The sequence below is a fragment of the Phragmites australis genome, chromosome 9 (assembly GCF_958298935.1).
Source record: "Phragmites australis chromosome 9, lpPhrAust1.1, whole genome shotgun sequence".
NCBI classification, from domain to species: Eukaryota; Viridiplantae; Streptophyta; class Magnoliopsida; order Poales; family Poaceae; genus Phragmites; species Phragmites australis.
This window is the reverse complement of record NC_084929.1, coordinates 15,770,459-15,784,323: the sequence shown is the minus strand read 5'-3', so window position 1 is coordinate 15,784,323 and position 13,865 is coordinate 15,770,459. Positions and strand designations below refer to the sequence as shown.

The following is a 13,865-nucleotide window of genomic DNA, read 5'->3' as shown; positions in this document are numbered from 1 at the left end:
TGTAAGTCTTCTTGATCAATGGATCTCCTCCCTAATTGTAACATATGTATTGAATCTGGTCATGAATGGGAGACGCTATGAATGAATCGATTGCAGCAGCAGGAGAAGGAGGAGGTGGAGAAGGATGAGTGGGTGAAAGGTGAGGTTGCGAAGAATAAGAGGAAGCATGACAGGAAGAATAAGCAGTGGAGGGAGCAAGGCTCGGGAGGCAGAAGCGCGACGAGAAGAGGAACAAAAGGATGAGGTAGAGGACGAATAATAGGGACGTGAGCTAGAGGAAGAGGATCCTCCACCATCGCTTGCGTGTGACCTAGTCTCTGGTGCCTCCTCTCGAACCCACTATCCAATACCCACCCGATGCGTCCACACTCCACCCACACGGCTGGCGCGTCCTGATGTCCCTAAGTGCGGTGGCAACAACTCCCCTGATGTTATAGGTTTCCCCCAACCACCGTTTTGGTTTGGGATGTATTACTGTGATATTTGTTTTCTCTTATTTCTCTGTTACTTCTCAATTCTCATAGAGGGGTATAGAAGAACAACGGTATCAGGACGTGTCGAGGTCAGCGGAACCCGAAACTCATAGAGGAAGAGAGGCTGGAGCATAGCACGCTGACAAAAAAAACTTCTTAGGTTTGAAAGCGATGGCGATGGTGGCGAGGCTGGCATAGCTATGCACGGAGGCAGCACAGGCAGCGGAGTTCGCCGCGAAGCACGGGGGAACCTATTACAAGGTGGCCATGGAGAAGAACAAGCCGTATGTCGTGAAAGCCCCCCACCATCGAGAAGTACTAGGAACTCTCCAAACAGCTCTCCTACACCCACCTCGCCAGGTAAATACGCCTACACTCCGTTGTGATGTGTGTTCCGGTTGGCCAATTGGGTGCTGTTGCGTGTAGTGTTGCACGATCTGTTCATGTGCGCAGTAAGTAATAATGGAGGAGGTAATGCTTCTATTCCTCATAATTATCTTGCATTTTATGGGTTTCATTTTTGATATTTAGTCAGATCTAACCAAGATTTGGATTTTTTCCCCATCGAAATGCAAAGAATTCAGTAGCTTGAGCTCAAGTGTTTATGGTTAAAATGGCGTCTTTTTAGGATTTCTGGATTTATCACTTGTGGTCCTAATATCAATTGGGTTGTCTTCTTTGTTAAAACGAGAAGATCCAATTAACTGTCTGTCATTCGGTAATTTGAATGTGATTGTTGCCAAGATAGCATTTTTCTTCTAGCGACTGGCCGGTCGTGTTACTTTTACAGATCTGTGGTCAAAGCATCACCTTTTCTCTTGTATTGTTCTGTCATACTTTAATTCGAACTGAATTGTTATCACAAGCCAAACTTTACCCTTGAAATTAACAAATACTGAGGAAGAAATCAGTAGCTAGCAACCCAACCCCACCATATCTAATCCCATCTGCTTCTTTTGAAGTCAAAGTTTCAGGTGAGCATGATCAATTTTTGGCCTTGCTGATATATGTTATTAAGCTTACACTTCATCGCATCTGAAGTGAAGCTTCTATTATATTTCTTGCCATCTGGGTTCGTGGTCGAACATATGATAGTTCTCATATTTCTTTCACATGTTTTTGCTTCTATTAGACAACAGTATATATTATCTCTATATAATCTAATATACTACTTAGAAAAAGATTATCACTGTCGGTTCAAAAATAACATCACTGTTAATTTGAAAACTAGTAGTGATTAAGTGGTAATAATATTTGGTAGTATCATATCGGTTTGGAATATCGGTTTTGAAATTGACGGTAACAGAGTTATCACTATCGGTTTGTACTACAAATCAACTGTGATAGTCAGCCTCAAATCTAATATTTTTGGGATCGAATTTTTTTTGCACTCGACCAATGAACCCCCATAGCTTCTGTGGGAGTGGATTCATCGAATATAGCGAATTACATGCACGAGTAGTATGTGGGAGTTAAACCCATGATCTCACCTCTCGCGTGAAGCTTTTTACTGTCTCATCTCATAGTTGCTGATGATTATGGGGTAATTTATTTTTTAAATTTTTTATGCTCAAATATTTGGATAATTATTTGAGCATTTAGATTGCTTCAAATGAAAATGTTGTCAACTGCAAAGTTGTACAGCTCATTGAGAGTTACAATTTTTATATAAAGTTTGTCTCCATCTGACTCTATAATAGAAAGTTATAAATTTTTGAAGACCAAGCTATGCATTGTTCTGTAAAATAACCATAACTTTTGCATACAGTGTTTGTTTTTGACATTCAACCTCTACTTTCGAAGCTAACGAGGATGCACATCTAAAAAATATGTCTATGATTATTTAGTAGATATAGATGGATTTTATAAACATATATCTGTATTTAAAAACCCGTGAACGTTTTAAAATTTGATCGTCTATCTCCCTTAGCTCTTTTGGCTTCCAACACATACAAACTGCTCATCTCTTAAGGTTCTTTTGGCTTCACATATACATAACACCTCATCTCTCCTCAATATAAAGCATCGAGGAATGTTCTTCTTCCCCACTCACCATATCCAAGTGGTCCACCGCATTGAGAAGCGAGGAGTGTTTTGCATCGTCACTCGCCATTCGTGTTGGAGAAGCTAGATCTCGCCTAGGGCTAAATCCCTTTCACTGGATCGACGTGAGTATCATGTGGTTTCTTTCACTGCACTGAGGTTTTCATTGCTTCGATCTGTGTAACTGATTGTATAACCTTGTTTCCATCATAGATCTATAATGGCATAATTCACATGCTTGAATGCTCGTTTCTTACTAAACCATGATTGGCGGTTTGGCAATAATGCAGTCTGGTTCTAACTGATACGTGAGATCATCAAGGTGCAGCCAGATCGGGATGACTGTAAGATGCTAATTGAAGATGATTCTTGGGTTGATATTGTGCTGAAACGCAGGTTGTTCAGATGATGTCAGTATATAGACATCATCTCACATTTTTGAAAGACGACGTCGATCGACCTAAGTTTATCGATCACTTTTCGTCTTTTTGTAAGACAGCGTCGTCATGATGTCAATCATTTCATTCTTTTGACATACGACGTAGATCGACAAATAATGATATATAGCTAGCTAGGTTTAAGTGTTCGGAACAATACGTGATGTTCGTAACCTTTGTGATATATAAATGCATGTATTTTGTTTTATGAATAATATGTGATCGATGCTCTGAATAATATATCAATGTATTTAATTTATGAATCATAAAGTATGTATATGTATGACCCTTTCCCCATATAGCTGCGCAGCCATATAGCAAATTTGCTACGTAGCCATGAAGCAAATTTGCTTATATGGGGAAAGGAAGACACATACGATTTTTTATAAAAATCCAATAATTAACACAGACAAGTTTAACCAAAGACTATATGCAACTCTTAGTACTCACAGACAGGTTTAAACAAACACCGTTTGTTACTCTTATTACGCAAAGACAGTTATCTAGAAACTCTATCTGTGTGTAAGTGTATTGCAGATGTTTTTGAAACCATCTGTAACAAGATAAATATCACTGACACTTTTGCAGACACGGAATTTATAACTGTATGTGAAATGGTTTAAAATATATCTGTAACAACCCATTCTCAAATAGTGTAGGCAAAGAAAATCAGCATTTTAATAAAAAATCTTCAACAAGACGATTCATTGAAGGAATACCACCTATTTATATGCATGTCTAGCATCATACAAGCAGCCTACGAAAATGTGAATAATACAAAGCAGTTTTTAAAGATTGAGGTATGAACTATAAGACATGCTACCCTTAAGTGGCAATAGAACAAAAGCAAGAGATTACTCACAAAGTACAAGCTTTGCTCTATGACTTGTTCGGCAATGTTCATCTGAAAGTTCCCCACAAATTCCTATATTACCAACTGTCCGGAACATGTCATAAAGCAAACCTGAATACTTCAGTGTGGATATACAAACACGTCACAGAGTAAATCTGAATATTCCTTAAAAAAAAGGATAATTAAACAAATATGCCATTGAATGTGCTTATTTATGCAAGAAAAATGTGAAACAGTATTCTTGTCTGGATATACAAACATTCAGAAACCAATGATACAATTCTCAGAAAAAAAGAACATAAGAGTTACACAATTTTTCTCTATTCATACGTTTCAAACAAGGTGCATATAAAAGTTCCAAGACGCTGCAACTTAAAATGAGCAAACTGATCACCATAGAAGTTCTCATACATTGACAGAGCTCCGGCGAGCCATCAACTCGTCGATCAGCTGTCCGACATCGTCATATGAAGAGATACCCTTCTCCGTTGCGCTCCTCGCCTTCCCTCGGAGCTCCTTAGCCTTCTTCCTTATCGCCTTAGCCTCCTCCTCGTCATCCATCACTGCTCTGATGGCTTCCGCGATCATCTCGCCGCAGATAACCTGGCGGCGGATCTCCAACTTCGACGCGTACTCCCCGGCACCGACGCCGACCCCCACCTTGAGCACCTCCACGATGAGCTTCTCGTTGTAGAACTGGTCAGCGTACCGAGGCCACGCCACCAGAGGCACGCCAGCGCTCACGGCCTCCAGCACCGAGTTCCATGCGCAGTGCGTGACGAACCCCTGCCTACGGAAGAGTTGTTCAGGACAAGCATCTGTAGAGCCCACCCGCGGAAAATGAGGCCGCGCTCTCCGAGAGCGGGGAAGCCTTCGGGCATCCATCGCGATTCATCGGTGTCTGCTCGACTCAGGGCATCCATCGCGATTCATCGGTGTCTGCTCGACTCATGACCCACAGAAAATTCTTTCCGGATAGCTGTAGACCGCGCGCCAGCTCCCGCAGCGCTGCCGCCGAAAAATGGGTTATAGCGTGCCGAAGGAGACGTACAAGACTGAGCTGACCGGCTTCTGGTCGAGCCACCGCAGGCAACTGTCCGTGTCCAGCGAGAGGCAGTTTGTGCTACCCCTCGCCGCCATGTCCTTGCTAGCGTGCGCGACCGGGCCCACGAGCCACACGCGGCGGCCGAGCGTCGTGCAGTAGTGCTCGACGTAGTCCGGCTCCAGATCGGAGAAGCTGTTGAACACCTCGCCGTAGCTCCTCTGGTCCGCGGCGTTCGCGAGCTCATAGTAGGACCACCCCAGCTGATGCTTTCTAGGGTCCATCACTTGGCTCCGCTTCAGCGCGACGCGGTGAGGAAGCCCCGGCAGGGACACGACAGTGTCGGGTGTTGGGGAAGAAAACAATGGATCTCACCGCACTCACGCGTTCTCTGAAGATTATCTGCGCCGTTTTCGGCGATGAACAGTAAATTCAGAAATTCAGACCAGATCGATCACGCGAGAGTTTTTTGGGTTCACTGGATCTGATCCCCTCTATTTTTGGTCTTTTATTTTATTAAGCCCGTGGGCATACACACGTTGCACACGATCTCAACTCCCCGGCCGATTCGCTGGTCACAACGACTCCACTACCAGCGCCCAATTCGGCCTCAAACTCAACGCACGCACACTACTAAACTCCTGGGCATGATTAACAATATTTCACCCCCTTAATCATGTCCTACCTGAGACATCTTCTACTCCTAGACGCTGCCTAATTCAATGAACTTTACACGCCCGAGAGCTTTTGTCAAAATATCAGCCAATTGATTTCCTGAACACACATGTTCTATCTCCATCTGTCCTTCGGCAAGACACTCGCGGATGAAATGAAATCTTGTATCTATATACTTTGTTCTGCTATGGTAAACCAGATTTTTGCATAGCTCTATAGCTGACATGTTGTCTACCTTGAGCTTGAACACCTCAGGATCTTTGCCAACCAAATCACTGACAAAACGCGCCAGCCACAAACCTTGACAGGCAGCTGAAGCAGCAGCAATGTACTCAGCCTCGCATGAGGATGAAGTCACGATCTTTTGCTTCTGAGAACACCAAGAAATCAGACTACCTCCCAAGAAAAATGCATTGCCACTTGTGCTCTTTCGATCATCTAAATCCCCGGCAAGATCAGAGTCACTATAACCCACCAATTCAGTTCTAATGCCTGAACCTTTCTTGAAAATGCATCCATATTTGAGTGTTCCCCGCACATACCTGAGAATTTGCTTTACTGAAGCCATGTGCTGGGTTGTGGGCTTCTCCATATGTCGGCTTACCCCTCCCACCGCAAAAGCAATGTCTAGTCTTGTGTTGACCAGGTACCTCAAACTCCCAACCAAGCTTCGGTATTGAGTAGGATCAACTTGATTTCCATTTCCTTCCTTTGTCAGCTTCACTCTGGCTTCCATTGGAGTCTGACTAGGATTGCACTATGACAATCCAGCAGCTTGCAATATTCTCTTTGCATAGCTCTCTTGACATAATGTGATCTCTTCTGCACCTTGCTTCACTTCTAAGCCTAAGTAGAAACTCAGAAGTCCCAGATTAGCCATACTGAACATTGAACTCATTTGGACCTTGAACTCTTCAGTGTCTTGATCTTTTCACCCAGTGATCACTAAGTCATCCACATACACTCCCACCAGCAACACTTCACCTGCTTTTACTCTTCTGTATACAACATGTTCTGTCAAACTTCAATCAAAACCGAGACACCAAGGTTGATCTAGTTTTGAATTCCAAGCCCGAGGAGCCTTCCTCAGGCCATACAATGCCTTATGCAACTTCAGTACCAAACCTTCATGATTCTTATTAACAAAACTAAGTGGCTGCTGTACATAAACCTCTTCTTCAAGTTCTCCATTTAGAAATGTAGATTTAATATCCATATGATGTATTTGCCATCCCCCATGTGCTGCTAATGCCACCAGTACTCTAACTGACTCCATTCTAGACTCAGGTGCAAAGACTTCCTCAAAGTCAACCCCTTGACGCTGAGTATAAACCTTTTGCTACAAGTCTTGCCTTGTGCTTGATTATCTTCCCATCAGGATCCCTTTTTAACTTGTACACCCATTTCAGACCAATTGCTTTATGGCCTTGTGGCAATGTTGTTAGCCTCCAAGTCTTGTTGTCATGGATGGCTGTCAATTCTTCTTCCATGGCCTGTCTCGAATCCTCTTCTTCGAGTGCTTGGTCCACATCTCGTGGTTCTTCAGTAGCCACAAGACAGAGATCCTCCATTTTCTCATCAGAGAGCTGTACAGGTACACTTGTGTTGTACACATTTTGGACTGAACGATATCGAAGAGGATTACCTTCTAAGTCATGAGATTTTCCAGTAGAAGGTGAAGTACACTCAATATTCTCCTGATTTGACGATGAGCCTCCTGAGAGGGCAGGGTTTTGCACTGGAGTTGAAAAATGCTGACTGTCCAACACAAAGTCTAAATTCTGAATTTCTCCCGGCACACTAGCCGCTGCTCTAGTCCAATGTGTTTGCTGACTTCCTGCTTCACCAGAGACTCCTGCCACTTCATCAAACAGATATTCAATATGCAAAATGTCAGGATCACCCCCTTTGACTGAATTACCCCACTGCCAACTCTTTTCTTCTTCAAACAGCACATCTCTAGTCACATGTACCTTTTGCTCTATTGGATCACACACTCTATATGCTTTTGATCCTGATTCATAACCTAGCAGGGCTATTTTTATAGACCTGTCACTGAACTTTGTCTGGCCTGGTCCCAATTTCTTCATATGAGCAAGGCATCCAAAAACTCTGAAATGCTCCACATTTGGCTTCCCTTTCAACAGTGCTTCATAAGGTGTTCTACCATCAAGTGCTTTTGTGGGTGATCTATTCAAAACATACACGGTAGTCCTCACTGCCTCACCCCAAAATTCATCGGGCATATTTCTCCCTTTCAACATGGACCTGGCCATCTCAACAACAGTCCTATTTCTCCTCTCAACAACACCATTTTGCTGGGGAGAATAAGGAGTTGTTGTATACCTTCTAATCCCTTGTCCTTCACAGAAATTTGTGAACTCAATTGAATTGAATTCACCTCCTCTGTTAGATCTGAAAGCCTTGAGCCTAACACCAGTGAGAGTTTCTCCTTGGCCTTCACCTTCTTGAACATTTTCAGTGCATTAGCCTTGTTTTGCAGCAACTCAATCCAAATGTACCTGCTATAATCATCTACAATTAGCAAGAAATACTTGTTTCCACTAGGTGTCTGTGGAGTCACAGGACCACAAAGGTCCCCATGAGTTAACTCTAGCCCCTCCTTTGCACGATGCACTGAACTTTGTGGAAATGGAGTCCTGGTCTGCTTGCTTAGTGTGCAATTTTGACATAATTGCTCTGGATGCCTCAGTTGAGGCATACCCCTAGTCATCTGAAACTTCCCAAGGCTCATCAATGCATGAAAATTCAAATTTCCATACCTTTCATGCCATAACCATGCTTGATCACTTCCTTTAGCCAACAGGTAGACATGCTTTGTCAAATTCAGCTCAAGCTTGTACATTCTATTGCCGGTTCTGGCAACAGTCATCAGCAGCCTTCTTTCTTGATCGAAGACCTCCATGTATCCATCTTCAATCGCCACTTTACACCCTCCTTCCTCAAGCTGCCCAATACTAATGGTATTATTTTGCAATTGAGGGATGTAATATACCTCTGTCAGTGCTCTGCAGTCTTCATTTCTGCACTTGAGGGTGACAGTACATCTCCTTCAAATCTGCACTGATGTGTCATCACCAAGGCGCACCGTGCCTCTCGCTGATCGATCCAGCGATGTGAAGGCATCGAGGTTGCCCGTCATGTGATTGCTGGCTCTGGTATCCAAGTACCAGACGCCATTGCGAATACCAGCGTCAGCCTCCACCGTCTCGTGCATCAACATCTGCGGGCTATACAGCGTGCGCACTGGGGTATCTTGGCTCACCTCGGCCAGTAGCAACGCATGCTGCTCATTGTCGGCCTTTGACAAGTTCACCTCCTTGCGTCGTTGTCGCTGGGGCTTGCGACATTCTCTCACGTGGTGGCCGTAGTTGTTGCAATTGTACCATTTGTCCTTCGAGCGATCATGCACTCCGCCCTGTGATGCTCCTTCCTGGCCACCACGTCCGCGGCCACCACCGCTTCCACGGCCACGTGACCGCCCACCACCGCGCCCGGCTCCATTGTGGTCACCGCCCTGTCACCCCTCACCGTGCTCCTTCTTGCTCGCCCTTGCTTGCCACTCTTCTTCCGTGAGCAGCAATTTTCCAACTGAATTGGCTTCGGGTGGTGCGCACCACTCCCCGGCGATTCTCAGCCGTCCCGTCAACTCCTCCACCGACAAGTTTGCCACATCCAGCAGCATTACCATGGAGATTGCAACTTGTGCGAATTTGTTGGGGACTACACGCAGAAACCTGCGCACGATCTTCTCATCTGGCAGGTCATCGCCGAGCTCGCGAAACCGGTTTGCCAGACCGGTGATCCGCATCGCGAAGTCGTCGATCGTCTCACCATCTTTGAAGTTAATCATCTCGAACTCAGCACGAAGCCTCTGTGCATTTGCCTCACGCATGCACTGCACACCTTGGCACATCACCTTGATCAGCTCCCATGCCTCCTTTGTCGTGTTCTTCATCGCCAACTCCTACAACATCTCTGATGGAATAGTGTACAAGATCGCCGCCAACGCCAGCTGATCCACATGATACTCGGCTGTCCTAGGGTCTATTGCCTCCCAAGTGCCCTGAGCTTGTAGGTTCACGTGCATCAACAACGCCCAATCGGCGTAATTGGTGCGCATCAACACGGGGAGGGATAGGACGTCGTTGGCTTCTCTCACCACCCGCTAGACTGCCACCTGCTGGCTCCCACTGGAGCCGTGTTTGCCTGAGCCATCGTTGCTGCCAACCGTGCGGCTGCTGGACTCTCCATCTCCTTCAGTGCGAACCCTAGCTGGAGGAGGGGACCTCGGGGAGAGAGTGCCGTCGTCAGACATCATCAACAGTTAACCGTGGCTCTGGTACCAATTGTTGGGAAAGAAAACAATTGATCTCACCGCACTCACGCGTTCTCTGAAGATTATCTGTGCTGTTTTCGAGTGATGAACAGTAAATTCAGAGTAGAACGATCACGCGAGAGTTTTTTCAGAGTTCAGTGGATCTGATCCCTTCTATTTTTGGTCTTTTGTTTTATTAAGCATGTGGGCATACACACGTTGCACACGATCTCGACTCCCCGATTGATTCGTGGGTCACAACGACTCCATGAGCAGCACCTAATTCGGCCTCAAACTCATCGCACGTACACTGCTAAACTCCTGGGCATGATTAACAACATCGGGGTCATCTGGAGCGAACTCGAATGGGTTTTTGCGTAGCAAGGTGTTTGTACAGGCTCGGGAACATGCTGGTGCCAAGGAAAGCCAGCCGCGGGACACCAAGCTCAGTGGCGGCGTCTGCGGACCATAAGAAGCTGTCGGCCATGACAGCGTCGAGGTGGTGCATGGCCAGGAATCTATCGAAGGGCTCGCGGACCTGCCGGAGCGCGTGCTTCTAGAAACTTGTCCATGTCAGCCACTTTGGAAAGGCCTGCAATGCTCTCAACGCCTGGCGATAGTCCGACGTCGGGGAAAGGGACGATGGAGATGTCGATGGCAGGGGCGTCGGTGCTGCCGTGGAAGGCGTCGTTGGCTCAGTCAATAGCTGAGCGGATAACTGCAGCATCTACGGGAGTGGTGATGATGGTGCACTTGACACCGCGAGAGGCAAAGAGGGTGGCCATGTCTGCGACCGGAATGAGGTGGCCGAGCGTGACATACGGAAAGAAGAGAGCATGTAGTGGCTATTGCTTGTCATTGGCAACCATGGCTGCATGCCCGCACCCTTCTTCGTGGGAACACATGTCAGAGCTCAAAGGGGGCAAGCATACTCTTTGGCGGCAAAATTGGTTTTATTCACAAACTATCCCAGGATGTCAACACAATTGCAGTCTCATATGAGCTATCTACTGTAGGTCACTGGTCACGGATCAGAAGAAATAGAAAAGGAGAAGGCACAAAAATTAGAAGAAATCGTACCATATAGATATATATATGTATATATACATACATATATATATATATGATAAATACCAGATTTTATTTCACAGACAAGTCACAGTACAAGGGTGGAACTCATCTCAAATTACAGATTGCAGTTCTTATAACACTGGGCACTATTTTGAAGATGGAAGATATGATTGTAAATCGAACGAGCTCTAACAGGAGAGTTCTAGGCTTTCCTAGCTAAAGCACGAGCAGTTTTGTTTATGCTCCTATTTATCTTGCGCACATCATAGTGTCGATCTTCATTGTTGTTTCCAAAATCTGTGAGAACTGGTCGGAGTTTCTAGTGTCTAGGAGCTGAGATGATGTCTCTCTTGTCAAGGGCTGTCATCAGGGTTTGATTGTTAGATACATAAGTCACTTTGTCAAGGTTGAGAGCTTTAACCACCATGGAGGCCATGCTAATAGCTAATGCCTTAGCCATGAGAGAGTTGTGAGCTTCTTGTACCTAGGCAGATATGAAAATTCCGAAAGAGGAGACTATGGATCATGTGTTGTGGATGAAGATGCTGAGGCCTGCTTTTCTTGGTCCTGTGGCTTGTGTATCTGGAATGATTGTCGCATCGGTGTAGCATCTTGGTTGCGGTAGAAGAGGTCTTGAGTGTTGTTGTGGAAGTTGTGAAGCCAGCTGCACCTAGTGTCCATTTTCTTGCATACATGTCCGTCTTTGAACCTGTTCACCATCAGAAGTTAAAAACTTACCTTGTATTATTGCTTGAGCTACATGGTGCACCTAGTGAATCATCCATTGTTTGTTGTTGAATCTTAAATCATTTTGTGCTTTCCACAAGTACCAAAGAAAAGTGAAGACTTCCAAAATTTTTTGCTCACTTCCTGCAACCTGGAACATAGCTGATATGGGTACCTGTGTTCCATCTTGTCCTTGCGATAAAGCATCTATCCTAATTGCTGGGTTAGCTAAAAACAAAGTTGCCCTGGCAAAATTGCATGTAAAGAATAAATGATGATCAATTTCGATTTGACCGCACCTTTTGCATTTTTCATCAATATGTGTGGAGTAGCGGCTGGCTCTCTGTCTTGTTGCAAGTGCTTGTCTTAGAAGCCTCCAAGCAAAGGTTTTGATCCTTGGCTGCATTAGTTTATGCTTCCAGATCTTGTCCATCAAGCTTTGAATGTTCGATGGTAAAGCCTTGCTGCCTTCCGTGGGGATGGGTTGGTAATTTTGCTACTAGAGATGCTTAAAAGCTTCCTTTGCTGCGCATACACCTGAGGCTACAGGTTGCCAACAACAAATATCCTCCCTGTCATGACCTTATACCTGCACCTGCATAATAATTCTCAAAGCTTGCCGACAAAAAAATGAGTAATCTTTTCTTCATCCCAAGATTTTGAGTTAGGAAGCCACATATCAAAGGCAATGTTAGGAAGCTATTCACCCGGAGCTAGAGTAATTAAGAGGGCGTGAAGGTTCTGCCAAATGGGGCACCAAGGTTGAGTCCAGATGTTGGTGTTTCCTAGAGAGATTTGGTATATGCATTGGTGAGCAAGAGAGTCTCTAACCTGAAGGAATGAGGACCAAAAAAATAGATTTTGTGCCATGATTTGGAGCTTTCCAAATGGAGGTATAAGGGAAGTATTTGGCTTTGAGGAAAGCAGTACGATGATAATCATGGTTACTGATAAATCATCCAAGAAGTACAAATGATGAGGTTGTGATTCACAAGTTCTAGATTTCGGATACCAAGAACACCTCTATTTTTTTGGCTAGCAGATGTCATCCCAGGCTCTAAAAGGAATAGGTTTTAAAGGTTCTCCCTCTTGGACACTAGCCCACCAGAAATTTCTAACAATGGCGGTGATTTTGGCTATGAATTTTTTTGAGAATAAAATAGTGGCCATGTAGTAAATAGGTATGGAAGCAAAGACGGAGTTAATATAGGTAAGTCTACCAGCATGACTAAGTTTATTGGCTTTAACAATAGTAAGCTTAGTTTTGAATTTTTGGACAATGAAACAATAAGCTTTGTTTTTGTCCTGATGAGAGAGAATTAAGGGATGGCCTAAGTGAATAGTTGCTTGATTGATCAAGGGGACATGAAAAATAGACTGAATATCAGCTTGAATAGGTAGGGGGACATTTTTGCTAAAAAGTATAGAAGACTTACCCTAGTTTGGAGTTTGACCCGACTAGTTGCAAAACTGTTGGAGAATGGCTCTAATTGTAGTGACCTCCTAAATATCTGCTTTGCCACAAATGAAGAGATCATTTGCATAAAGAAGAGAATGGATAGGAGGATAGTTGGGGGCCAAATATGTACCTGTCAGATTATTGATCATTTGCATAAAGAAGAGAATGGATAGGAGGATAGTTGGGGCCCAAATATGTACCTGTCAGATTATTGTCGTCAAGCGCCTGCTGTAGACAAGAAGAGAGATTATTTATAGGAATTGCAAAAAGATATGGAGATAGAGGGCAGCCTTCCCTGATTCCATGTTGGGATAGAAAACATAGTACGCTTGACCATTAATCATGACCGATAAAGAAGGGGTAGAAATGCAAGCATGGATGAGATCTATGAAATGACTATCGAACCCCTGACATCTAAGAGCTTGAGTGATAAAAGGCCATTCAATTATATCAAAAGCTTTAGCCAAGTCAATTTTTAGAAACAAACCTTTTCTATTCCAATTTGCAAGCCTAAAAGAATGCACAATCTCTTGAGCCAGGATAATATTATTAGAGATATATCTACCATGAATGAAAGCATGTTGAGAGTGGTGGATATATTGTGGCAAGTGGATTTTCAGTCTTTTAGCAAGAGACTTAGCAGCAAGCCTGTAAATGACATTACAAAGGCTAATAGGTCTAAAATCTTGAGACACAGAGACAAGATTCTTTTTAGGGATTAGAACAATAAGGGTTTCATTAAGAGTT

General features: G+C 44.3%; 2 pseudogenes; one reads left to right on the top strand and one right to left on the bottom strand.

Moving 5' to 3' along the window:
- Nucleotides 1-4,007: 4,007 nt before the first annotated feature.
- LOC133928021 (scopoletin glucosyltransferase-like) lies at nucleotides 4,008-6,259 on the bottom strand (annotated as a pseudogene).
- A 3,949-nt stretch (nucleotides 6,260-10,208) lies between these two features.
- On the top strand, nucleotides 10,209-10,906 carry LOC133928020 (uncharacterized; annotated as a pseudogene).
- Nucleotides 10,907-13,865: the final 2,959 nt, after the last annotated feature.